At 34.5% G+C, this 27,436-nt stretch overlaps 1 long non-coding RNA gene across 1 annotated transcript in view; it reads right to left on the minus strand.

The window, feature by feature from the left end:
• Window positions 1-3,226: 3,226 nt before the first annotated feature.
• Window positions 3,227-27,436, minus strand: part of LOC107687895 (uncharacterized) — a 39,327-nt gene continuing 15,117 nt past the window's right edge. The window contains exons 3-5 of the long non-coding RNA XR_001634180.1: window positions 24,162-24,359; window positions 15,447-15,522; window positions 3,227-3,298 (exon numbers count right to left, since the gene is read on the minus strand). This is a non-coding gene — a long non-coding RNA (uncharacterized LOC107687895). The remainder of the gene's footprint in view (window positions 3,299-15,446; window positions 15,523-24,161; window positions 24,360-27,436) is intronic.

Genomic DNA, 27,436 nt, shown 5'->3' on the forward strand with positions numbered 1-27,436 from the left:
AAGCATGAGAGCATGTTCTAGTACACCCCCAAAACAAAATCAAGACTTTGTAAAAGAGCATAATAGGACTCCTTTAAATGAACTAAATGAACTAAATAAACTAAAACCATAATATAAAAAAAATTAATTTGAAAAATATAGAGATAAACATCAGTATTATAATATAATCTAATATATGTACAAAAAAAAAATGAAATAATATAAAAATATAAATATTTAAAAATTCAGCTTTACATCACAGGAATAAATGACATTTTAAAATATATTCGAATAGAAAACAGTTATTTTAACTTAATTATTTTTATTTTAATAAATAATAAAATGTAATATTAGTGATAATATCTTAATATTAGAGTTTTACCTGTATTTTTAATTAAATAAATGCAGCCTTGGTGATGTGTAGACAACGTTTGCTACAATGTATATAAAAACAAATGGCACAACAGACAAAATATTGTTTTAATGACAAATGTATTTAATGTAGCAACTGCTTTATACTAACAATATAAATACAGTAAGCAACATAAATAAAACATATTATTATACCACATATGTAAAACTTGTAAAAAATATATTTATAAAATAATGCATATATTATAATAAATATATATAAATTACTCTAATCTTTTACTAATGTTATTATATTAATGATTATAGTTTTAATTAAATGTTATGTATACAGTATACTATTTCAAAACGATATACATCAAATATGAAATATATTTTATGTATAACAATATAAATGAAAATATTATACCATATGTAAAAAAAATTACCTTATTTTATGAATATACTATATGCTTATACAATAATTTATTCTATCAATTAATTATTATTAGATATTATAATTCTTAATACATATTACTATAATTCTGCTATAATATCGTGATTATTATAATTTCTCAGTATTATGAAATTTTATTTTAATAAACTCTATTCTATGTATATTGTATGAATTGTTATAATTGTTTAGTCATTACATATTTATTAATATAATTACATCACTATATATATATATATAAATTATAAAAAAAATTAATGAATTAATACAAAAATTATTTAGTACATCATTTAACTTTATAATTGAAACCATTATAATTTAAATTATCATCAATTTTAATAATCATAATCAGATTTTTCTAGTGTTTTTGAGTTGTTGTTGTTATAAATATCTTCTGCTTAGTTCTTCCCCAACACTGAAGCTATCAGAGCTGAACGGGTGAAACTGGATGGAGGATGTCCTTAAACCCCAAAAGATGTCACAACACCTTCCTCATCTTCTCCTCACATTGGCTCGTCTCATCATCACCATGCCTTTATTTCTCCATATGACTCCAAAAAGAGCTCGTTTGGGAAATCACACAAGTATGAAACATCACTGGCTTTACCTCCAGGCTCTTCGATGACCTTGCCGAATATAGCCACGACCTCTTCTTTACGTTGTCCACGTGGAGCGTCTGGGGACGTCAGTCCCTGCAGCACTCGACGTATGTGTGTGTGTGTGTGTGTGTGTGTGTGCGCTCCTCAGGCACTCTCCTCACTGTCCTGTCTATAGAAATAACTCTGTTATGCTCCTCGTCACTGAACACACTCCAAACTCCCAGCGACAGCCCACCCTTCCTGCATCAAAGCCGTCCCAACAGCTAACGTCAAGAAAAACTGTGCTGTCAACACAAAACAACACAAAAGTTGCCCTTTCAAATCCAAGAGAGGTTGAAGTAAACATCTCCACAATCGACAACTGCTGGCAGCACCATATTACAGTGATGGTATTTGATGGTAATACCATGGTACTTTGATCAAAACCAAGGTACTGAAATTGATGTACTTTGGCGTACTTTGACACGCCAAAGTAGTTTCAAGAATACCATAATATTCTGGTTACAGTAGAACGCTGATCTTTTCTTTTTATTCACATCTAAATTGGAGGAAAGGTTAAGGAATTACAGCTCTTTAATATGTACCTCCCCCCCTTTTTCAAGGGAAAATAAGTAATTGGACAATTGACTCAAAAGCTGTTTCATGGACAGTCGTGGGCTATTCTTTCATTATTTCTACATCAATCAAGCAGGTAAAAGGTCTGGAGTGCCATTTGCATTTTGCAAAAGCTGTTGTTGTGAACCCACATCATGCAGTCAAAGGAGCTCTCCATGCAAGTGACACTTAGAGATAGCAGGAACATTAGGAGTGGTCAAATCAACAGTTTGGTACATTCTGAGAAAAAAAAGAGTGCACTAGTGAGCTTAGCAACATAAAAAGGCCTGGACGTCCGTCCACAGAGGACAACAGTGGTGGATGATCGGAGGATCCTCTCCATGGTAAAGAAAAACCCTTTCACAACAACCAGCCAAGAGAAGAACACTCTCCTGGAGGTAGACGTGTCACTGTCAAAGTCTACAATCAAGAGAAGACTTCACCAGAACAAATACAAAGAGTTCATCACAAGGTGCAAATAAGGCCAGACTTTACCAAAAAAACATCTAAAAAAAAGCCAGACCTCTTCTGGAAAAGCATTCTTTGGCGGCTAAAATTAAGATCAACCTGTACCAGAATAATGGGAAGAAAAAAGTATGGAGAAGGCTTGGAATAGCTCATGATCCAAAGCATACAACATCATCTGTGAAACATGGTGGAGCAGTGTGATGGCATGAGCGTGCATGGCTTCCAATGGCAGTTATTGATGACGTGACAGAAGACAGAAGCTGCCGGATGAATTCTGAAGTGTATAGGGATATACTCTCTGCCCAGATTCAGCCAAATGCAGCAAAGTTGATTGGGCGGCACTTCATAGTACAAATGTGCGATGACCCAAAACATACAGCAAAAGCAACCCAGGAGTTTTTGAAGGTAAAAGTGGAATATTCTGTAATGGCCGAGTCAATCTCCTGATCTCAACCCGATTGAGCTTGCATTTCACTTGCTCAAGACAAAACTAAAGGCAGAAAGACCCACAAACAAACAACAACTGAAGTCAGCTGCAGTAAAGGCCTGGCAAAGCATCACAAAGAGGAAACCCAGTCTCTGGTGATGTCCATGAGTTCCATACTTAGGGCAGTCATTGCCTGCAAAAGATTCTCAACAAAATATTAAAAGTTTTATTTATGATTATATTTATTGGTCCAATTACATTTGAGCCCCTCAAAATGGGGAGACTGTGTATAAAAATGGTTGTAATTCCTAAGCTTTTTATGTTATACTTTTGTTCAACTCCTTAAATTAAAGCTCAAGATCAAACCCGCAGGTCCATCCGTCCAGAGATCCTCACAGACGAGAAACACACACTGAGCTGATGCCATCCCTGAAACACAGGAGCTACAGACATGAACAAAGGGAAAGATGTGTGTGACTGGAATTTAAGTATTAAATAGATAAATAAGACAGGAATTTTGTGCATATATATATTTTGCTATACTACACTGAATCAACATTATAACACAGTACACAATTTAATATTTTCATTTTTATTGTTTATATCATATGAAAAAAGTATATTTTATTAAGTTTAGAAATTAAATCTTTGTATGTGATATAAATTAAAAGTTATTTATTTTATTTACATTATACAATAATTGGCACACACACACACACACACGCACACAGCATAATATTTAAACAGAATTGTATTTAAATAGAATTGTATTTTATAATATTCATATTTATAATTATTAGTACTAATACAATACTATAATTATATTAGAAAAATTATAAGTAATGATTAATAAAATACATAATATGTATGTGTATAAAAATGACAATAATAATACAATTTAAATTAAATATATCAATCAATTTTATAATTGAAATAAATTTTTATTATTAATATTATAAAAGTTATAACAATATAAACAATATATAATATTTTATTCAATAATTATCATTTCAAAACACACACACACACTATATTTATATATTTAAATAGAATTGTATTTTACAATATTAATATTTATAAAAAATTACTGATATAATACTATAATTACATTAGTTAATAATTATTAATAATAATAGAATATATGTAAATGTATAACAATTACAATAATGATAATTATATTTATTTTAATCATATCAATCAATTTTATTATAATTATTAATATTATACATTTAATAACAATATAATTTTTTTTCCAATAATTGTATTCAATAACTATATATATATATATATATATATATATATATGGTATATTATCATTTTTATTTATATTGTTTTAAAATAGCATACTTAATTTGTACACAAATTTAAATTAAAACAATTTATTACAAAAATTCAGTATGTGCCATTCTACCTTGTGCTACTCCTTCGCTAGTAAACAGGTATTTCACATCATAGCTGTTACTATGTTGTGTATATATTTACATAGGATAGAACTGACCAATCAGCTTTCAAGACAACAGCTATCAGTTTTAAAATAGGAAAAACAACACAATTAAATAGCCTACTTTTTCCTGCGCATATAATAAAAAGGCTTGTTTTAAAGACAGCTCTCAACAACCCCCAACTGTCCATTCCGGAAATAATATGAGCTTTTTTTAATTTAGATCTCCAATGAAGATTTCGGGGCTCGGAGATGCAAACAGCTGTGTTTCTGCCCTGATAAATGACTCATTTAAATGAGTTTCATTAACGATACGTAGGAGTCTTGTTGAGCGCCGCGCTATGTTTTGATGTACAACAGCCGTTATGACAGCAGGGGTTTGTGCGGCAGTCCGTGAGTTAATGGAGTCAAATGGAAATTATCTGATGGCTAACACATCTCTGAATGTAAATCTCCCTCGAATATTGAAGTCGGGCTCGTCGTATGTCACCCGGCTATCAAATTATTCATTCTATATACACAATAGAAACCAAATTACCTCATAAAAAGGATGTGGAAAAATAAATTAATTCTTTGTCATTGAAATCTCCTCCCGCTACTGAGACACATGCTAGGTTGAAATCACTAGCGTGTAACTAATGCCGAGTTCACACTGCACGATTTTCAAAGTCGTCGGGTCACCGTGGTTTTCACACTGCGTGACTATCTGAGGTAGCAGTCAGTCGCTGCTGTGTTCACATTGCACGATGGATCGGCGACAGGAGGTTACACACTGCATGACTTTACAATAGGAAGAATCGCCGACAGCTCTGTCTGGTCCGCAAACTACGTTTCACAACAAAACACATGCGAGAAGTGATAAGGAAATAACACGAGAACCCGCGTGTGTCAGACTACGCAGGCTTCTCGAGCAAGACTGGAATTATAAAATATATATATAGCCCGCAAAGTGTCTGTGAGCTGATTTCCAGCTACAAGGAGAAAAAGAAAAACAGATTATGCAGGAGGGAGATGCAGGGAACAGGGATTGGGTGTTCTGCAAAGAGAGTTGGAGGTAAATAATTTTGCAGTAACTGTTATGCTGATGTTGTGGCTGGGCAAGCAAATGTTTGTGCTTGTTTCTGTATGATATAATTGTTCATATATCTATTAAAATACTGATATTCTGGTCTATAACTCCTCCCCGAACTTCCCTCTGCCCTGTATCTTGGTCTCTCGTTGGCTGTAGGTCATCATCGATGTAGTTTTCAGTCAGAAATCATTGCACACAACGTGATTGTGAATCGCCAACAGCTCCAGATATTTAGCATGCCAAATATTTTGCGGGCGTCGGCGACATGTCGGCCATTCCCTCGTCTTTGATAATTCACACTGCGTGATTGTCACTCGCGTGAACGAGCACCGATTTGCCTCCGATTTCGGGCATTTGTCGGCGATTTCGCAAAACCTGTCGGCGAGTGAAAAATCGGGCTAAAATCGTGCAGTGTGAACTCGGCATAAGTGTTTGACGATGTGGCCTGATCCACGACCAGCATTTCCAGTTTCTGTGCTGCTTAATTTGAGGGTTTGGGTGGTGGAGGTTTCAATGAAAGATTAAATGAAGCTAATCCCATTTCAGATCTGCGCAAACAAACACGCCAAAGCAAAGCCCTGCCTGAAGCAAACCAAGATACAATGCTTTAATCTTACAGGTACAGATACCGTCACAAGTGCTATTTAACGGACAAATGAACGCTTACAGATTTTAACATCCTTTATTATCGTATATCCATTCCTCACAAACTTAAAATCAATAGAAGTTAGTCTTTAAGCATTTTAATTTAGTAAAAAAAGTGCAGATGAATACTAATCTAATGAATGCTAAACAGTAGCCCTATATTACTCCAAACATGTTTCTTAACATCTGGGTTGATAAAAATACCCAATATATGAAGTATAAATGGCTTTATTAAAACCATAAAACAATGTAGGTTAGAATTATGAAAATTTACCATAGTAACCATAGTATTTCTGTGATATCTGTAGAAAAAAACAATAGTAATTTTTTGAATGTAATTATGGTTTCTTGCTTCTGAAGCTACAAGTTCATGCTAATTCAGCTACAACAAAGTAGTTGGTAACCCCTTAATAATGTTTCACATATAAAATCATGATAAAATCAATGTAACTATGGTTTCTATGAAAACAAAATATGATATTTGGAGATTTAGCTTCTGAAGCTACAGCTAGTTCATGCTAGTTCAGCTACATTTACATAAAGTAGCCAGGTAACACTTTACAATAATGTTTCATTTGTAAAATCATGGTTAAATCGACACAACTCTGGTTTCTATAAAACAAAATCTGATATTTGGAGATTTAGCTTCTAAAGCTACAGCTAGTTCTTGCTAGTTTAGCTAAATTGTACGTAAAGTAGCGGGTAGCACTTTTTAGAATTATGTTTCATTTATAGAATCATGGTTAGATCAACTTAATTGTGGTTTCTATAAAAATTAAACATGATATTTGGAAACAAAGCCTTTGAAGCTACAGATAGTTTATGCTAGTTTATGCTAGTTCAGCTACATTTTCTAGCTATAGCTAAATCATGCTAGTTCAGCTACACTTACAAGTAGCCAGTAACACTTTACAATAATGTTTCATTTGTAAAAACTTGATTAAATCAATGCAACTGGTTTCTATTAAACAAAATATGCAGCTACATTTTCTAGCTATAGCTAAATCATTCTAGTTCAGCTACACTTACAAGTAGCCAGTAACACTTTACAATAATGTTTCATTTGTAAAAACTTGATTAAATCAATGCAACTGGTTTCTATTAAACAAAATATGTTATCTGGAAATTGAGCTGCTACAGCTAGTTCATGCTGGTTCAGCTATATTTTACATACGCTAAAGTAGTTGGTAACACTTTACAATTATGTTTCATTTATAAAATCATGGTTAGATCAACTTAATTGTGGTTTCTATAAAAACGAAATATGATATTTAGAAACATAGCCTCTGAAGCGACAGCTACTTCATGCTACATTTTACATAAAGTAGTTGGTAACACTTTACAATAATGTTTCATTTGTAAAATCATGGTTAAATCAACATAACTCTGGTTTCTATACAACAAAATATAATATTTGGAAATTTAGCTTCTGAAACTACAGCTAATAGGCTGTAATACGCATTTGATTTCTGCCTTAGTTTACAATAAAACAAACACAAACTATTTAGCATTTTGTTATGCTCATTGAAAATGTGCATAGAGAAACGTTAACTTTTGAGTCATACAGTGGGAAAAAATGGATGTAGGATTTACTTTGAAACAATTTTAACTCAGAAATTGCAAGTAAATTCACAAATAATTACAAGGAAATGGCAAGTAACTCTGATTTAAACATGGACATTTGAAGTAGAAATTATTTTCTTGTAAAAAAAGTACTCTAATAATTTAGGTTTTATTTACAACTATACGTTTTTACAGTATAAAATGTTCTATATTGCATGATAAAACCAGTTTAGCTGTGTAAAACATGGTAAATTATCTCTCTTTTGGTTGTGCACCTACATAACAAACACTTCAGCATTTAATTTTTTCATACGCCGTCTTCAAGTACTGGATAACAAAATGCTACGTGCTCATGTGACTCAGCGAGTGAATTTCCACGAGGTGAATTACACGAGGTGAATTACGGTCAGAATTTAGTTCCCCTCAGAACTGAGTAGCATTTCAAAGGATGCTTATAAACCAGCACTCGATAGCCGGCAGCTATTTCATATAGAAAATACAGCTTATCGCCGAAACGCAGACCTGTACTCTCTTGCACACGCACTTACGGCTGCTAGACGCCCCGGAGAAATGTACATTTCCCTGTGTTAATTTAATCTGCAGCAGCGTGTGGCATTTATTAAGAAAACAAAGCAAACTGAAACGAAAAATGCTCTGATTTTATTAAAGTCTGATGTATGCCGTCAGTAAGGCAGCTCTGGGAGCAAAATGATCGATATTCATCACCACCAGCGCATTTTAGGACACTCAAATGGGAAAAAAAACACCAGACAGAAGAAGAAAATACACATTTTGTATATATTTTGATTGCAAATCTGTCTGCCTGACATCTTTTAGGACTAGAATAACCAAATATGTCAAGCATTGTGCTTATACGTGTTTGCCTTTGCACAAACCCCAAGAGCTTTGACCTGTCGCATCCATCACTGTCAGGACTAATTATTGCTCTACACTTTTCTGTGTGTCGTGCAAACATACTGCAAGCCTCTGTCTCTCTCTCGAGATCGTTCTGTCTCGTTTTGAGGTCACAGCGGCCGTCTTTAGTTTTAACAACCCCCCCTTTTATGTCTTGTGACCTTAAGGGGTCATGCGGATGCATTTAAAGGGCCATATTCCACACCATTTAAGTCCACTTTTGACATTAGTCAAGGTTTCTTGCACCAAAAATGTCATAATTAAGTTTCACATGACCATTTTCCACTCTTAGAACTAAACGGCCTGTTTTTGCTAACAATTTTATTATGTAAATGACCTCTGTTGGTTTGACCTTGTCTAACATTCACAACCTGGACACTTTCTCAATTCTCACTGAAAATGCAAGGAAGTGAGAACGCTTGAAAGAAAGAAAGAAAGAAAGAAAGAAAGAAAGAAAGAAAGAAAGAAAGAAAGAAAGAAAGAAAGAAAGAAAGAAAGAAAGAAAGAAAGAAAGAAAGAAAGAAAGAAAGAAAGAAAGAAAGAAAGAAAGAAAGAAAGAAAGAAAGAAAGAAAGAAAGAAAGAAAGAAAGAAAGAAAGAAAGAAAGAAAGAAAGAAAGGCACTTTAAAATTACGTCCAGTACGTCCAAAAATATTTTTCAAGAGTCTGTTGTTGCTGATATTATTATTATTAAAGAAAGAAAGAAAGAAAAGAAAGAAAAAATTACGTCCAAAACATTGTGGAATATTTTTCAAGAGTCTGTTGTTGCTGATATTATTATTATTAAAGAAAGAAAGAAAGAAATGCACTTTAAAATTACGTCCAAAACATTGTGGAATATTTTTCAAGAGTCTGTTGTTGCTGATATTATTATTATTAAAGAAAGAAAGAAAGAAAGAAATGCACTTTAAAATTACGTCCAAAACATTGTGGAATATTTTTCAAGAGTCTGTTGTTGCTGATATTATTATTATTATGGAAAGAAAGAAAGAAAGAAAGAAAGAAAGAAAGAAAGAAAGAAAGAAAGAAAGAAAGAAAGAAAGAAAGAAAGAAAGAAAGAAAGAAAGAAAGAAAGAAAGAAAGAAAGAAAGAAAGAAAGAAAGAAAGAAAGAAAGAAAGAAAGAAAGAAAGAAAGAAAGAAAGAAAGAAAGAAAGAAAGAAAGAAAGAAAGAAAGAAAGAAAGAAAGAAAGAAAGAAAGAAAGAAAGAAAGAAAGAAAGAAAGAAAGAAAGAAAGAAAGAAAGAAAGAAAGAAAGAAAGAAAGAAAGAAAGAAAGAAAGAAAGAAAGAAAGAAAGAAAGAAAGAAAGAAAGAAAGAAAGAAAGAAAGAAAGAAAGAAAGAAAGAAAGAAAGAAAGAAAGAAAGAAAGAAAGGAATGCACTTTAAAATGAAGTCCAAAACATTGTGGAATATTTTTCAAAAAAAAGAAAGAAAGAAAGAAAGAAAGAAATGATTTTATTAAAGTCTGATGTATGCCGTCAGTAAGGCAGCTCTGGGAGCAAAATGATCGATATTCATCACCACCAGCGCATTTTAGGACACTCAAATGGGAAAAAAAACACCAGACAGAAGAAGAAAATACACATTTTGTATATATTTTGATTGCAAATCTGTCTGCCTGACATCTTTTAGGACTAGAATAACCAAATATGTCAAGCATTGTGCTTATACGTGTTTGCCTTTGCACAAACCCCAAGAGCTTTGACCTGTCGCATCCATCACTGTCAGGACTAATTATTGCTCTACACTTTTCTGTGTGTCGTGCAAACATACTGCAAGCCTCTGTCTCTCTCTCGACATCGTTCTGTCTCGTTTTGAGGTCACAGCGGCCGTCTTTAGTTTTAACAACGCCCCCTTTTATGTCTTGTGACCTTAAGGGGTCATGCGGATGCATTTAAAGGACCATATTCCACACCATTTAAGTCCACTTTTGACATTAGTCAAGGTTTCTTGCACCAAAAATGTCATAATTAAGTTTCACATGACCATTTTCCACTCTTAGAACTAAACGGCCTGTTTTTGCTAACAATTTTATTATGTAAATGACCTCTGTTGGTTTGACCTTGTCTAACATTCACAACCTGGACACTTTCTCAATTCTCACTGAAAATGCAAGGAAGTGAGAACGCTTGAAAGAAAGAAAGAAAGAAAGAAAGAAAGAAAGAAAGAAAGAAATGCATTTTAAAATGAAGTCCAAAACATTGTGGAATATTTTTCAAAAAAAAGAAAGAAAGAAAGAAAGAAAGAAATGCACTTTAAAATTACGTCCAGAACATTGAGGAATATTTTTCAAGAGTCTGTTGTTGCTGATATTATTATTATTAAAGAAAGAAAGAAAGAAAGAAATGCACTTTAAAATTACGTCCAAAACATTGTGGAATATTTTTCAAGAGTCTGTTGTTGCTGATATTATTATTATTATGGAAAGAAAGAAAGAAAGAAAGAAAGAAAGAAAGAAAGAAAGAAACTATTTTTCATATTTTTCAAGAGTTTGTCATTAATAATAATAAATACTACTAATAAAATAATTAAAATAATTACTTAATTATTATTTATGTTTATTATTATATTTATTATTATTAGTAGTAGTAGTATTGAAACATTTATTGACATTTATTTTATGACCAAAAACTGTGGTATATTTTTCAAGAGTCTGTTATTATTATTATTATTATTATTGAAAGAAAGAAAGAAAGAAAGAAAGAAAAAAGAAAGAAACAAAAACCATTTTTAATATTTTTCAAGAGTTTGTCATTAATACTACTACTAATAATAAATACTACTAATAATAAGATTAATTAAATTAATTATTATTTATATATTTATTATTATTATTATTATTGAAACATTTATTTTATGACCAAAAACTGTTATATTATTCATCAATAATAACGCTTCTTCTTTTTCTTATTAAAATATATATTTAAAATTAGTTGTTATATCATATTAAATACACCACATAATTTAAATAAATAAATAAAAATTTTCCATGAAAAACTCTTGAAAATATACCCACTTTATTGACAATTTAAAAATAGATAAACAAACAAACACACATTAATAATTATCTGATAAAACTAACAAAAACGTACCAAAAATACCATGGTATTATGTCTTTTTACAACATTTAGCATGGTATTCTTGGAAGTACCTTGGAACAGCATGTAAATACCATGGTTACATGAGTTTCATCTCAAAGTATTACAGTGTTTACCAGGAATAAGGCCAAAAATTTACAAATAAGTAGCAAAAAGTACCATGGTATTACCATATACTTACATGTAAGAGCTCTTTCACTACAGCATTCATTTGATCTTTATATTTCCTAGCCATACACCCTTATGAATTGCCAATGTAACTTTACATTTCTATTTTTATTAAATTGTCAACTATACCGAGAGAAATTCACCCCGCATTTCACGCTCAGTTAATAAAGTTTCTTATATTACAGGCCTAAATTTCTCCAAGGTCCACAAGGAACGGCTGTCCGCTTTGGAATCGATTCAAGACTTCTGGAATCCGGCCTGTGCTGTATTGATTCACCGTTAATGCCGTAATGACTGTTTTGGCAGCGGATTTTAAACGCAGCTGTGGTGCTTTGGGACGCCGGCCATTAAAAACATGTTGTTTGATTAAAATCAGGAAATGTTTTTCAACTGTACTGCGGTTTCAGAACAGGATCCAAATGATATGCTAGAAATTACCTCCAAACACAACGCACGCACGCACACACACACACACACAAATGGAAATGCAACGCACATTTCTGCCACCGCTGAGGTGCGATATCATGATGGCAGTGAGTTTGTCACGGCGGGGTGCAGGTAAGTATGAGGATCTGTGTTTTGCTAACACATTAGCTCTGTTCCAAAACCTAGTGAGCATTCTGTTAGCAGCATTCATCTCAATGGCACCATAGAAGTATACAATTTGAAATATGCTATAGCTTTGTTTATGGGTGTCCAATTTTGGGCAGTTTTGAGTCTGTAAAAAATTATTTCATCAGAATACACAGCTACTCTAAAAGCTAATACTGAATCGTTAACTTAGCACAGAAACTATTTTCACTCAAAAATGATAAATAAATAACCATAGCTAGTTAGTCCACACCATATTTCAAGTGGGTTTGCCATCAACATTTTGCTAAGATAAAGCAATAAATCTCTATTTTCTAAAATTTTTTTTTTTGCATTTTTGCCTTTATTGTGACAGGACAGATCAGACATGACAGGAAGCGAAGTGGGGGAGAGAGAGAGGGGGGCGGGATTGGGAAAGATCCTCGAGTCGGGATTCGAACATGGGACACCCAAAGCGCAATGGCGCTGAATTTCGGCGCGCTGCCCACAAGGCTATCGGCTGCGACATAAATCTCTATTTTCTAAGCATTAAAAATACACAGCACGCAGAAATACTCAGTAAATCGGTCCATAATTTACAGTAATTTCTCTTCACTTAGTCAGCCATATTGGATTTATTTCCTCAGCTCGTTGAAGTGCATTCTGGGATTGCTTTAAAATGCCAGGCTTTGGAACACAGCTAATGTGTAACTAAAACAGAAAAAACAGGCCAGATGGACCGAACCAGAGACAAACAGTCAGAGATGTCTGACACCAGGGAAAACGAAGGACGATTCGTCTGACAACAGGAGTCCGATTACTGACAGGCTCACTCGTACAGCAGCGCACGGGTGTGAGGAGTGTGTGCTGTGTCAGTGCGCTTACCGCCTGCGTCTCACTTTGTGCTTGATTACACACAGCATGCCCACAGAGGCCACTGCCACTTCTACAATTGCGCACAAACACACAGAGGCCTTTTCTTCCAATTCGTCACTGTATTCCTTGCTAGTCTGACAAGGAATACTATTGTGAAAATTGCACGTTTAGAAGACGGCGTCATTATATCAGCTGCGGCCGGTAATGACATATCAAGGCGCGTAAAGTGTCTTCTCATCTCCTGTGGCGCTATCAGAGCATTTCAATTCACACAATCCCTGCTCATCACTGCAAATACGTTAGAGTTTACATATATTTTCTCTGCCAGAGATGCTATCAGAGACTGGGGACAGAGATATGCATATGTTTACCGAGCTAAGATTGTTTTTTGTATGGTTTTAAAGATGTAGTCATCACATTTGTACCCGTTAGGTTTGTAAACATGGGTGGAATTAGCTAATAAATCTTTATTAGCCGTGCTTGCTAAGACTAACATCACTAGTACTATTGCTTATATTTATGAGGTTAAACAAACTCGTTCTGTGCTACAAACATGAAATATGCGTCAAAACTTTACTATTTTCGTTTGGCGGACACTAAAACGACATAAAAATCTCATAGATAGACATACCTGAGCCTTATCCAAAGGACTTGGGTCATGCCTAGCAACCACGTAAAACCCCCCAGTAACCACATAGCTATGCCTTGGCAACAACCAAAAACACGCTAGCATTATGTTGCTAGCTAAAGTAATCACAAATTGTCCATATAAATCAAGTTAAATTTCATATTCATCACGCAAGATAACAGTTTGCGCTATTTCAGCTATGCTTACTGTAACCAGCGAACAGTAAGGCTACTTAACCATATTAAAAGGCCTAATTAAAAAGTAGAATTGTTTATTCGGATAATTATTATTTAAATTAAGTACTTATTTACTGAACATTAGCAATGTTTGTCATATTGCTATTCCCACCATTTTATAAAAGCTCCACTGTGCGTTGTTTAACAACATACCTTACCTGAGGTAAAATCACCTCAAAAAGACTGTATTGAAAAAAAGTGACAAAGAAACCATTTTCACTCAGAAAATGCTAGTCAATTTCACACCTCTTCACCGGTGTCTACACCGGATGCAACATTTGTCGCGCCACGCCGCGGGAATCATCAGTGAGAAGACGTAATTTGCCGGTACAAGACTCAAAACTTGACATCTCGTTTGATGAATGAGTTGATGAATTAATTTCTTTATGTACAAACTGGTTAAAAAATCTTCAGCTTTTGGGTTTATTTTGCATCAAACACAAGACAATTTTAAGCAAATAGTGTTAAATCCTATTCATCTAAATTAATTTGAATTTTATTTTTATTCAATTAAAATAAAATGTACTTCACTTAAAAAGCCTTAGACAAATTATGCAAAAAATCTATTCATCGTTTTCCCTGATGGAGTTTGAACTTCACACAAAGCTGCTTCTGCTTCATACAAATACCAGTACAGACGTGCCTGTTGCGCAATTTTTTTCTCAAACCAGTTCAGTGAAAATACCGCTCAGCAGCTAATTTCATTGGTTGAAGTTTAGGGTTAGGGTGAGGGGTAGGGTTAGGAGTTGTGTTTGGTGTAGGCATTCATCACTGTGATTGACATGTCCAATTAAATGTTTCGAATCAGCTGCGGGGCAGAGTTTTTACTGAACTGGTGTAGGAAAAAAAAAATCACGTGTGCCTTTTCGGCCAGAGTCTGAAGTGAAGCAAACTTACAAAAAATGCCATGCACACTGTAATGCGAAAAGGGGCCTCGTGCACTCAAAGCACATGGCCACCCATTTCACGATGACGTCATTTTCATCGCGCACACCTTTGCGCTTGTGCAGATGCAGAGAGTATAAACCAGGTTTGAGCTTGCCTACACTGCAGCGACAAAACAACCATTGAAAATCAATTGAAATGTGTGTCTCGTACGTACGAGGCATCAGTTTACTGTCGGGGATTTGTCTTGTCGCATCCAGTGTAGACAGCATCACTGATTATAATGGGTTCTACTGTATTTTGTCGTGCCGCGCCGCTCATGTAGAAAGAATGAAATAGCATTTTCTTGTAAAATGTGTTCTGTTGTTTTACTTACAATTAAAAAAATCTTTTTTTTACAGTGTGCTTGCTTTATATCTAGACAAACTTTCAGTATATTTACGCATAAATGAACCACTGAGAGACTTTCTCTAATAAACTCACTGTTTCTGATAGCGGACACACTCAGAATACGCCTCCGGCAAACTGGCACCATCCCGCACGTCCAAGTGTCACAAACCTGCCGAGCGAGATACAGACGCTGATGATGTCTGACATTAGCGAACTCTTAACAGCACCGCTAATTACATGTAAATGCAGATCACCGCAGGCCTGTTTAACCCTGCGGCTATAATAGCTTTGGCTGGAAAAACTACACATTTTCCAGGGGAGACAAAGAGTCCAGGGGAAGTTTTATCCAGCATGGACACAGATGATGATGATGATGATGATGTATCAATTTAGAAGGCGACTAATGATCTGAATTTGCTTGCGAGTGGCTAATTACACACATATGCTCCTAAAAATGTGTATTAATTACGTTGACGAAGTTATTAGCAGGATACTTCAGTGCAGATTCTCTGTCAGTCAGAAGTCATGTGACTTTTTAACCATTAAATTTGTGCATTCACATGAATGCTTGCTTATATACACGTGTGTGTGTGTGTGAGAGAGAGAGAGAGAGAGAGTGTGTTTCTATTGGCAGATAATCAACTGCAAAGGCAGCAGTGCAATTAAAGTGAGAAATTGGCCGTGAGCATAAAGAATCTTCCCTGTGTGTTCATATCCTCCAGAGCCAGCTACACCCGGGAAACACGCACACACACACACACCATCTGAATGGCTGCACATTTAATTGGTAGCCATGCTAATTGCAGACAGTACATCATTTTCACCACGTCCTTTCAAGGGCCCGAGGCCTCGCAGAACATTAGTGGGTGAAGACCATGACAGCCGGATCACACCTTGAGAATTACCACCTTCACTTAAAACCCTTATATAATCATTCTGTGATTTATTTATAAGGTGGATGTTTATTTATGTATGAGAACAATAAAGAAGAATACCCACACCTGAATCAATGCAGAAAGGTGCACTGGAGACATGAAATATTATGAAGGGAGAAGATTAATTTAGTAAAATAAGCCATGAAAAATAAAATAGAATAAAATAAAAATAAAAAAATCTGGGGATAAATAGGTAACAGTTCTGTAAGTAATTACTGCAACTAAAAATTATTTTAAGAGAGAATAAATGTAATATAATATGCCATGAGAAATGAAAAAAAAAATTATTAAGAAGATTAATGTGATAAAATAAGCCACAAGAAATAAAATAAAATTAATATCTGTGGATTAATGGGAAACAGTTTTGTAAATAAGGTCTGCAACTAAAAATTATTTTAAGAGAAGATTAATGTAATACAATAAGCCATGAGAAATAATTATTAATAAAACAAAAAATTAAATAAAATAAAAAATAAAATAATCTGGGGGTAAACAGAAAATAATTAAATATGCAAAAATTTAAATTCTGCAACAAACAATTATGAGAAAATATTACATGTATAAGCCATGAAATACTGGGGGAAAATAGGCAACAACTATATAAAGAAGGATTGCAACAAAGTTGAGAAAAATGTTAATGTAACGTATGTATTATATTAAGATATAAAAATGTATCAATTCAAATAATTTAATGGGGGCAAACAGGCAACAATTAAATAGAAAAGGTCTGCAACTAACATTTATTTTGAGGGACGAGTAATGTAATATAATAACCCATGAGGAAAAAAGATAAATAATAAAATAAAACATGTATCAAGACAGAAAGCCAACAATTTATTTCAATTAGTTGCTCTCTCTATATATATATATATATATAAAATGTGTATATTAATGAAAAAGTATATTCCTAGTAGGCCTATATCCACTACTCAAAGTCAGTTTTAATGTAATTTTATCTTCACATAAAAAAAATGTACAGCAGGGCTATTACACTACATTATAATAGTGTTCAGTCTTGAATATTTGGCTGGATTTTTGGGCTTTCTCCTTTTTCATCAGTGTTTGCACATTTTTGGCTCAAGTAAGCAGATGGGTAAAAATGCAGATACAAAAATTTTTTATAGCCTTAGTGCGAGTTATGAATAATGAACAAACAATGTCATAACACATTCAGTTTAGATGATTAAACTAGTCACATGACTAAAGACATCTGTATTCTCAACGTTAGTGATTAGCTTCTACAGTACAGCTCTACTGAGACGGCTTACACCACTTATACATGAGTAAATGGGTTTGAATGGTGCCTAGTTCCTATTTTAAACCAAATAAGAGTCTTTAGACAGAAAAAGAATGAAATAGAGAGAAATTGTTGTGTGTTTATCAGCCTGCTTGAGACCTATGAATGGCTGAAAGGATGTTCTATAGAATGAGTCTGGATTTGGAAAAAGATCAGTGTGGAAAGATCAACGCTAGCATAATGCTCGTAAACTGCAACAAATCTGTCTTTCACTGATTTTCCCCGCTGTCATTTTGAAAGGAGAACATCATAACAATCCTATTTCTGTCGCTCTTTCACAAATGTACCTCCTTTTATAACCATTCTTTCATGCTGCTATCTGTATTTTCCCCTTCACAATTTTCCTTTTCTCTCTGTAATTGTTGGTGCATGAGGAATGCAGTACTGTTTACATGTATATAAAAAAAGTTTAGTTTATTTATTAAAGGGCACCTATTATGCCCCTTTTTACAAGATGTAATATTGATCTTGGGTGTCCCCAGAATGTGTTTGTGAAGTTTCAGCCCAAAATACCCCAACAGATAATTTATTATAACAGCTTGAAAATGTCATTTTTTTGGGGTGTGTCTAAAAAAAGTTTTGGAGTGTATCACTTTAAATGCAAATGAGCTGCATATTCCCGCCCTGTCTCCAGAAGAGGGCGTCACGTATATGTCTTTCTACATTGCATATCTACAGCAATAAACAGCCGGTAGAAGCAACATAACATATGAGTACATATGATGATACAACATAACGTACATATGAGAAGCCAAATGCACTGAAAGTGGAACGAAACAGCGCGATGTTACAGAGCTCGCGCCGCGCTGACCTGTCATCGGCGCGGATCAATTGACCGAGCTGCGCGATCGCGCTACCGAACGAATCTCACGCTACGAATAGCGCAAACTAATCTCACAAGCACGCCGCTGATCAGTAAAAAAATACTTGATGTACGCACACAAATACGGTTAAAACGTTAAGCACTATAACAACATGACATTCACAAAGGAGTCTGGAGTGATTCACGTATTTATGTAGATTTTGAGGCGCATTACCTTGAATAATGAAAGTAATCCACAGCGTCCTCGGCAGCTCAGATGTTGGGAGAAAATGAAGACTGTTATGTTCAGTCTTACATCCAAACACAGAGCATCAGGCTTGCTTGCGAGACTTTGTTGATGTTACAACTGCTGGAGCACAGAGAAAATGAAGGACAGCGTAACTGCTGAGGGTGGAAACTATAGCAATGCAGAGATGTCAATCAAACCCCGTGGCCCCGCCCTATGCAATGTGACATCACACTGCATGAGAATCAAAACGAGATGGTCCTCACTGTAGAACACAAGATCCAGGGGGCGTGGTTGGATCCAGATTCAACTCCTCCCACCTTACATATACCTAAACCTACCCGTCTCCAGACCCTGATCCCTAAACCCACCCCTAAACCTACCAATCTCCACCCCTTAGATGTTTATCCAACCACACCCCGTGGATCTTGTGTTCTGCAGTGAGGGGCTACTGATCAAAATGGCAGGCCTAGTGAGACTGACTTGGTTTAATGGGAATTAAAAAATGAGGAGTGGGTGAATTTTTATCATTGTAGGGTGGTTGTGTTCACACACTGCCAACACACATTTATGTCCAAACACCATGTAAAAGTGGATTTTGCCCTTTAATGTCTCAGATTCAGGGGTATATGCTTTTTACAATTAACAATCTAAAAATATATATAGTCAAATCAATTAAATCTACAAAAAATCAATTACTATACAAATCTCGGATTCAATTAGTTTGTAAAAAATAATATACCAAAAAAAAATTAAAATAAAAAAATAACTACCAACTAAAAAAAAGGTTTCATATTATTTAAAACTAAAGGACATCACAGATATATGAGGGCAAACAGATAACAATTATTCATTTAAAAAAATATATTTTGACAATCAATTCATCTCAATAAGCTCTTAACAAATTATATATATATATATATAAATTATTTATATTTATTTTCTGAGGACATCGGTTGTACCTGTTGAGCTATTAACAACAACAAAAAAACTTAAATATAAAAATCTGCTGATGTCATATTATTTAACATTATTAGACACTAAAGAGAGAGCAATAAAAAAAAACTAGGCTAGTTGCAAAACAACAAGAATGTTACGCTCTACTTGGAGAAAAACCACCCTGTTGTTTATTACAAGGGTAAATCACATGACTCATTTGCTATGGAAGAATTCACTAGACCTAATTTGTTTGTTCAAAACAAACATGCGCGATAAACGAAGTAGGCCTACGTAAACAACTTATCCAAAAATCTCAAAACAACTCACTCAGACGAGCAGGTTCAATCAAATTGTATTTTTCAACTAGCAGCGACACGTAAAACGAAAGAAAGCCAAATATTTACAATTCGCATTTTCCAGGACCGCAGGATGTGGCGGCAGAACGGTAAACATAGCTGTCGGCGAATCGGGCCACGAATGCTCCCTGATGGCGTACGCGTTCATGATGTGCTGTTTCCTGAGTGAAGGGTATTTTTAGAGGTGATCTGTGTGTGTGTGTCATCGCAGCTGCTGTCACACACTCCAGCCTCTGAGGAAATGCTGGATTTGGCCTTCATTACGAGTTCATTTCAGATTTGCAGACATGGTTTTACTTGTTCAAACCAGTCGAGAATAAGTTTAGGTTCACGAATAGGTTAATCACCCACAAAAATGAATATTCGGTCTCATTTACTCGCCCTCATTTCATTCCACACTCGACTTTGTTTCTTCTGTGAAACACAAAAGGAACATTTCTAAAGAACATCCTCATTATTCTTGAATGCGAACTGAGGCTGTAAGCTCTAAAATGACAACAAAAAAAAAACATTAAAGTAATCCAAACCACTCATATGACTACATTCCAAGTCTTCTGAAGTCACTGTTACCAAAATACAGAAACATAGCTGTATCTATCCACTTATAGCTCTCAAATCCAATATGGACACTCCTTAAGGACAGTCATTGGAGAAAACACAGCACATGTTGCAAGTATTAAAAGTGATTTCATTTTTATAAAAAAAATGTCAAGGACAATCAGTTACGGGCAATTAACTGAGCTTCTCAGTGTCATTTGGCTGAGATGGTTTGTTTTACTGCCTGAGGAATCGAATGGAGAGAGTTCTGGCTCAGCTCTCTTTATACAAAAAGATCTTGTAGCTTTAGCATATTTTATTTGTAGAATTACTCTCAAACATGCCTTAAAGTCATGAAATCAAAACTTTTTTTAACGTATTACAGTAAATTATTTATCAAACTGCCATTATAAAGAATCAAATATTTGAATCTTTCATCAAAATGAAACAGACTTTTCAGTGATTCTTTCTTTAGATTACATCGTTACGGCAGTAGATGGCGCCAAGTAACTGTGTTGAAGAGATTCATTGACACATTTACTTGATTCGTTGAAACACGCCGATTCATTTGGACTTGAAACAAGCAATGGTGCAAATATTCGCATCGCGTTACTAGCTCTAGATTACTTGCAGGATGTTTATTGTCACTCGCACGAATAAAAACATCGCACATGCTCTCCTCCATTTTCTGATACAACTGGACGTGTCAATAAGCTCTTCGCTGATTGACTTGCGCGACAACGCGTCATATAGCTACTCTGTGTTTGAAACATTATTTAATATTAAGTTCTTGTTTCCTGAACTGTTCTGGAATAGGCAATAACAGACTAATAAAACTACTTTATTATAAATAAACAGCTGATTTTTGCTGATGCACTAAATTTGCTATCCATATCTGATCCTGCGGGAGCGTCGTTCACTCAGCGTGAACATGCGGACATGTGTTCAAACACACACACACACACACACACATATATACACAAACTACAGCAATAAAGACCCCATGAGAGTTACAGTATGCAGGCCTGCGGGCTCTTGACAGGGTGATTAAGAACACTGCGTACATGTTTGCATGCACACACACACACACAAACCAGTGTATGACTGGTGCCTCTGACAAATACACACTTCCCTCCGGAAAAGCTTAAGAAATAAGCCGCCCCTTAAGACCTAGAATGTGTGTTTGTGAGTCTCTGCAGTTGCGAAACATTGCCGCAAATCTAATAAGCAATAGTTTTTCTTTTTACTTTCAATAGGCTTTCTTATTTGGAATAAAATTCTTCAAGATCATGAAGATTTGATGTTGGTGACCCACATACATAAACACCTACAGTGACCCAGACAGTACTGAACGGTTTCCAGCTGGCACAGAGGGCCAAAATGCCACAATGCCACATTAAAGTGAAAATCCTGCACCTATCAAAAGTACACTTTGATCCAGACTCACTGCTAATGGTCACAGGCAGCGTCTGTAAAACACAGAGACTTACACGCAGTTATTCTGGCCACACAGGTAGATAAAGAGACTCACTGAGAGCAGTTAAAAGCTGTTAAAGTGCCATGTGAGAGCAATTTACTTGACGTACTGTTTAAGAGAAACCTCAAATACTCACAGAAAAAAAGTGCAGGATAAAGAATGAGTACTAACCCTGATGAAAACGACAACTTTAACCAGTTTAAGCTGGTTTGCTGGTCTTAGTTGTGGACAGAGCACAATATTATATACTTATATTATATACTTACAACACTATTTTTTTAGTGTTGGCTCTTCAGTCATTTTTAACAGAAAAATTTAACTTTTTTTTTTTGTACTTCTTTGGAATGGTCTGAAACTTGGTAAAGGTTTTGGCATTTGCTAAGTGAACAAAAAAAAAAAACATCGATATGATTCGAAAAGGTTAAATGGTCCTGAAAAAGTCAATCTTATGCTCCACAAAATGATCACACTGGAAATAAATGGGAAGCAAATTTCATCTAGTGGAAATGTTTGGTACTGCACTCAAAAAAAAATCATTGACAAATTATTGACAGCTATTTTTTAATATCAACTTGTATTAAACCAATTTGGAACACAACTTGATTTTCAATGTTTTAGAGCAAAGCATGTTTTGAAAACAGTGTTTCTGTGCATTTTTCAAAACAATACGTTTAAACCCCTGTAACTTTTTTAATTCATTCATTCATTCATTCATTCATTCATTTAAATCTTAACCCTCTGTAACTTTTTCAATTTTATTGAATAATTTTATTTATTTTTTGCTTATCTATCAATCACTTTGGAGCACATTTGACAGATTATTGTCAAAGCATTAAAGATTTAAGACAGTTAAAGTTTTCATTTAAGTTTTAATTTTCAGGTCTATGCTCAAAAATTATACTTAATTATACATAAAATAGTTCCCTAAAAATACAAAATATTAAATCAATAAAAACATAACACCGAAATAAAAAAAAATGATGGTAATTTTTCACCACCACGCAAGGAGCACCAGGCAGTTAGATATACATATTTTTGTAAACAGCATTAAAAATAGTAATTAATATTAATTATTATATGAATTATTAATTACATAAATTAATAAATAAAATGTTTTGATAAAAGGTAGCATGCATAAATTGACATGCACTAATAAATGAAGCATATTAATCTTTAATCTCATTATGTTTTAAATTTGTAAACAAGGAGCACATTTGTATTTAACCTATTAACTTTTTTGACTGAAAACACATTTTCTTAAATAATACAGGACATGACTTCTGTTCATATTATTGACTGGATCTGATTGGATCGTGAAAAGCAGGCTGTTATTATTGGACAGTATTAATTCTCTTACCCATAAGGCATCTGTTACGCCAGCAGGAAAAAAAAAAGTTATAAAGGCAGAAAAAGTTATCAAATCTATATATGTGACCCTGCACCACAAAACCATAGGGGTCATAAGGGTCAATTTTTTGAAATTGGGATTTATACATCTGAAAGCTGAATAAATAATATTTCCATTGATGTATGGTTTGTTAGGATAGGACAATATTTGGCCGAGTTACAACTATTTGAAAATCTGGAATCTGAGGGTGCAAAAAAATCTAAATACTGAGAAAATCGCCTTTAAAGTTGTCCAAATTAAGTTCTTAGCAATGCATATTACTAATCAAAAAAGTTTTGATATGTTTACGGGAGGAAATTTACAAAATATCTTCATGGAACATGATCTTTACTTAATATCCTAATGATTTTTGGCATAAAAGAAAAATCGATAATTTTGACCCATGCAATGTATTGTTGGCTATTGCTACAAATATACCCGTGCTACTTATGACTGCTTTTGTGCTCCAGGGTCACATATATATTTGAATATTACACATAAAAAACTGTGCATGAAAACTATAAGCAGCCTGTATTGGAGCGTGTAGGCAATCTTAAACATGTCGGGCAGCACAGCAAGGTGGATATTGTTGAGGCTTTGGACTGAGGGGGCCGTTTCACATTGAAAGGAAAACAGCTCACGAGAGACTTCACTGCTGCTTTGGAGACATAAATATCTCTCTCTCTCCCTCTCTTGCTTTCTTTCTTGTTTTACTCGTACTTAATCACGTGCAGTTCTGCAGACACCTGGCTCAAAGCCAGACCTCAGAGAAATGTGTATGTAACCGGATCCACTTTACATGTAAATACATCTGTAAGTGTGCGCACCTACTGAACGTTTGGATGGAGAACAGTCTCTCTGGCTGACCTGAGGTCAGATTTCACATGTCTGTCGGGGACGGTCATATATGTGCCCACTGGTCCAGGTAAACACAGACTCTGTCTCTCCATCTGGTTCCAGTAAAGCTGACGTCTGCACTGTACAGTGAATGATTACACGTTCCCCTGAGGGCAGCGGTCCAAACACAACCTGAAGGAGACCCAAAACATGATGTAAGGCACATGGTTGCAATCAAATCTTTTGGGCAAGACCTATTCAGACTCGTTTTCCCAGAGGAAATCAGGTAAAATGTGTTTTACAGGTGATTTAAAGCCTGTCTGAGTTAAAAGCGCCTGTTTTTTTGCAAACTTGAGTAAAAAAAAATTAAGTGAATTACCTACTGTTTTTTAGCTAACAGTATCCTTTAAGAAATCTAATCCAGTCGGGATGGAAATGACCGGGAAGCAAATTTCATCTAGTGGAAACATTTGGTACTGCGCCCAATCAAAATCTTACTGAAAGCTAATTTTTTCGCAATATCAACCTCAAATTTGGAACAAAACTTGAATTTCATGCAGTTTTCGAGCAAAATGTGTTTTAAAAAATTTTTCATAAGCTTAAACCTCTGTAACTTGTTTATGATTGCATTATACATATTTTTACAATGCAACTTATTTTATTTTTGTCGTAATTAATTCAATTCAAGTTTATTTGTATAGCGCTTTTCACGATACAAATCATTGCAAAGCAACTTTACAGCAAATTAAAGGGGAGTGGGGCAGTTCCAACTTTGCAAGGATAATCTGGCGCTTCTGACTCACAGTCTGTAAGCACGTTTTTTTATATTTAAAGAATTTGCCACTGACGATTCAAACGTGAGTTTTGAGCAGCGTAGAGTAGCGCTTGTTTGTCATTTCTCCGATCACAAATGCAGACATGGTTTTATGTTTATGCGGAGCGATGCAACGCAACGCGTAAAAAGACAGTTTAAGTCATTATAATCCGTAATTATGTACCCACTGGATTCAGACCGATGAGCTTTGTAAAAATCAACGCTTTTCAGAAAGGCGGGGCATAGCGGAGAAACAATAATGTACAGTATTTGGAAAATTGTGTTTTTTGAACCTTAAACCACAAACACATGGCATTACACCAAATACACAACATAATGTTCTTTTTAGCAACGTCATATGACCCCTTTAAGTTTCTAAAAAATGTATTAGTAGCTTATCAGTGGTGACTGTCAGTTAATGTACATATGGCAGAAATAGTAACACTAACTAAATGTGTCTCAGGTAGTGTGATAGCTTCATTATAAAATAAATAAATAAATGAATAAATAAATAAAAACTGCATGTGTTTTTATGAATGCACCAAGATTAAATTTCTGGCTGAAACCAATATAAAAAAGTAATATTAACAAAAATTCTAGATTCTAACAAACGAAATGTGCAGTTTTACTGTATTGGGGGGTCCGGGGGGGTCCGAAAACCAGTCAGTATCTGGTGTGACCACCATTTGTTTTATTGTGGCCAGCCTAAGGCACACCTGTGCAATAATCATGCTGTCTAATCAGCATCTTGATATGCCACACCTGTGAGGTGGATGGATTATCTCGGCAAAGGAGAAGTGCTCACTAACACAGATTTAGACAGATTTGTGAACAATATTTGAGAGAAATAGGCCTTTTGTGTACATAGAAAAGTCTTAGATCTTTGAGTTCAGCTCAAGAAAAATGGGGGCAAAAACAAAAGTGTTGCATTTATAATTTTGTTCAGTGTACATTACATGTATATATATTTTTCCACTAAAGGATGTATCACTATACGCCCATGTAGAGCAATCATCATCATCTTCTTCATCATAACTGCCATGCTACAATAGATCCCAGCAGGGGATATTGCAGGATGAATATACAACATCTAACTTTCTCCAAATGCAAATCTATAAGGATGTAAACCTTTTCATTAGATGTTCGTGTTATTTTATTCATAACACGTCCAAAAATTTACATAAAACACATAAAAAAACCCATCTTGCTTCAACAAAAGTAGATTTCTTTTGCATGGGAGATGCAAATGGTCCTAAAGTATATTTCAGTATATTGCTAAACTTTTGATTTTGGGTTGAAATATGATCCAGACACAGTCCTGACAGATTCCCGCACATAATTTAGCACAAATCACATATCGAATGGAGTCCATATACAAATGATTTGGTCTCAGAGAAAGAAGGTCACCCTTGACGCCGCTGATGTTCAGAAATGTCACACAATAGGCAGTTCACTTTTTTTCCAGGGCATAAATTTGTGGCATTCCGGCCCAGATATGTCATAAACGTGATATTTTGAAGAAAATGTCATCTCTTAACTCAATCCAGTTCCACTCCAGTGACTGTGGGTTGCTTCCAGATTGGTTTGCTATAGATGATTCTGTCAGTCTGAGTAAACATTACAAAGAATGTGTGACGCCCCTGAGCCAGAGCTGCAGTGACTTTGGGCGGGTTCACGACAGGACTCTGGACTCTCATTGGTCAGGAGCTGAGGAATTAGGAGGATTGCTGACACGCTATTGGCTGACGAATCGAGCACTTAAGGAGGGTCGCGTAGGAAGCCACAGGCGAGACTTGCTGTTGACATACAGTACAGTTCAGAATGTGTTCATTTCTCAAACTAAAAAAAGAAAATAGAAATAATCAAAACTGACCTTATTTACTTAAATACAAATGTCTTCTTAAATAAACATACTAAGTAATAAAAACAAATACAATAATACTAATAAATATTTAAATGTCCATGGTTTATTGGGCATGACTATAAATATAAATAAATATACATAAAATGTTAGATGTTATTTTTTTAGTATTTACCAACTTTCAAAAAAAACATTTTTTTTTGAAAGATTTAATAACCTTTTCTGCCTTTATAAAAAAAAAATTCCCTACTGGTGTAACAAACACCTAAAGGGTGGAAAATTTGATATTGTCCAATAATAACAGCCTGCTTTTCATGATCCATTCAGAACCGATCAATAAAATGAATTAAAGTCCTGTTCTGTATTATTTAAGAACATGAGTTTTCAGTTAAATAAGTAAAAAGAAAACAAAAAAACATATGTTTTTCTTGTTTACAATTATATATTTAAAACAACATGAAATCAAAGATTAATATGCTACCTTTTTTAAAAGTTACCTTTTACAATATATATATATATATATATATATGGTTTATCTGAGTTCGTCTTATTATAATTTTTATTATAATAAAGTATATAATAATGCAATGCTAA

Source organism: Sinocyclocheilus anshuiensis, unplaced genomic scaffold, assembly GCF_001515605.1.
Source record: "Sinocyclocheilus anshuiensis isolate Anshui unplaced genomic scaffold, SAMN03320099.WGS_v1.1 scaffold273, whole genome shotgun sequence".
Lineage (NCBI taxonomy): Eukaryota > Metazoa > Chordata > Actinopteri > Cypriniformes > Cyprinidae > Sinocyclocheilus > Sinocyclocheilus anshuiensis.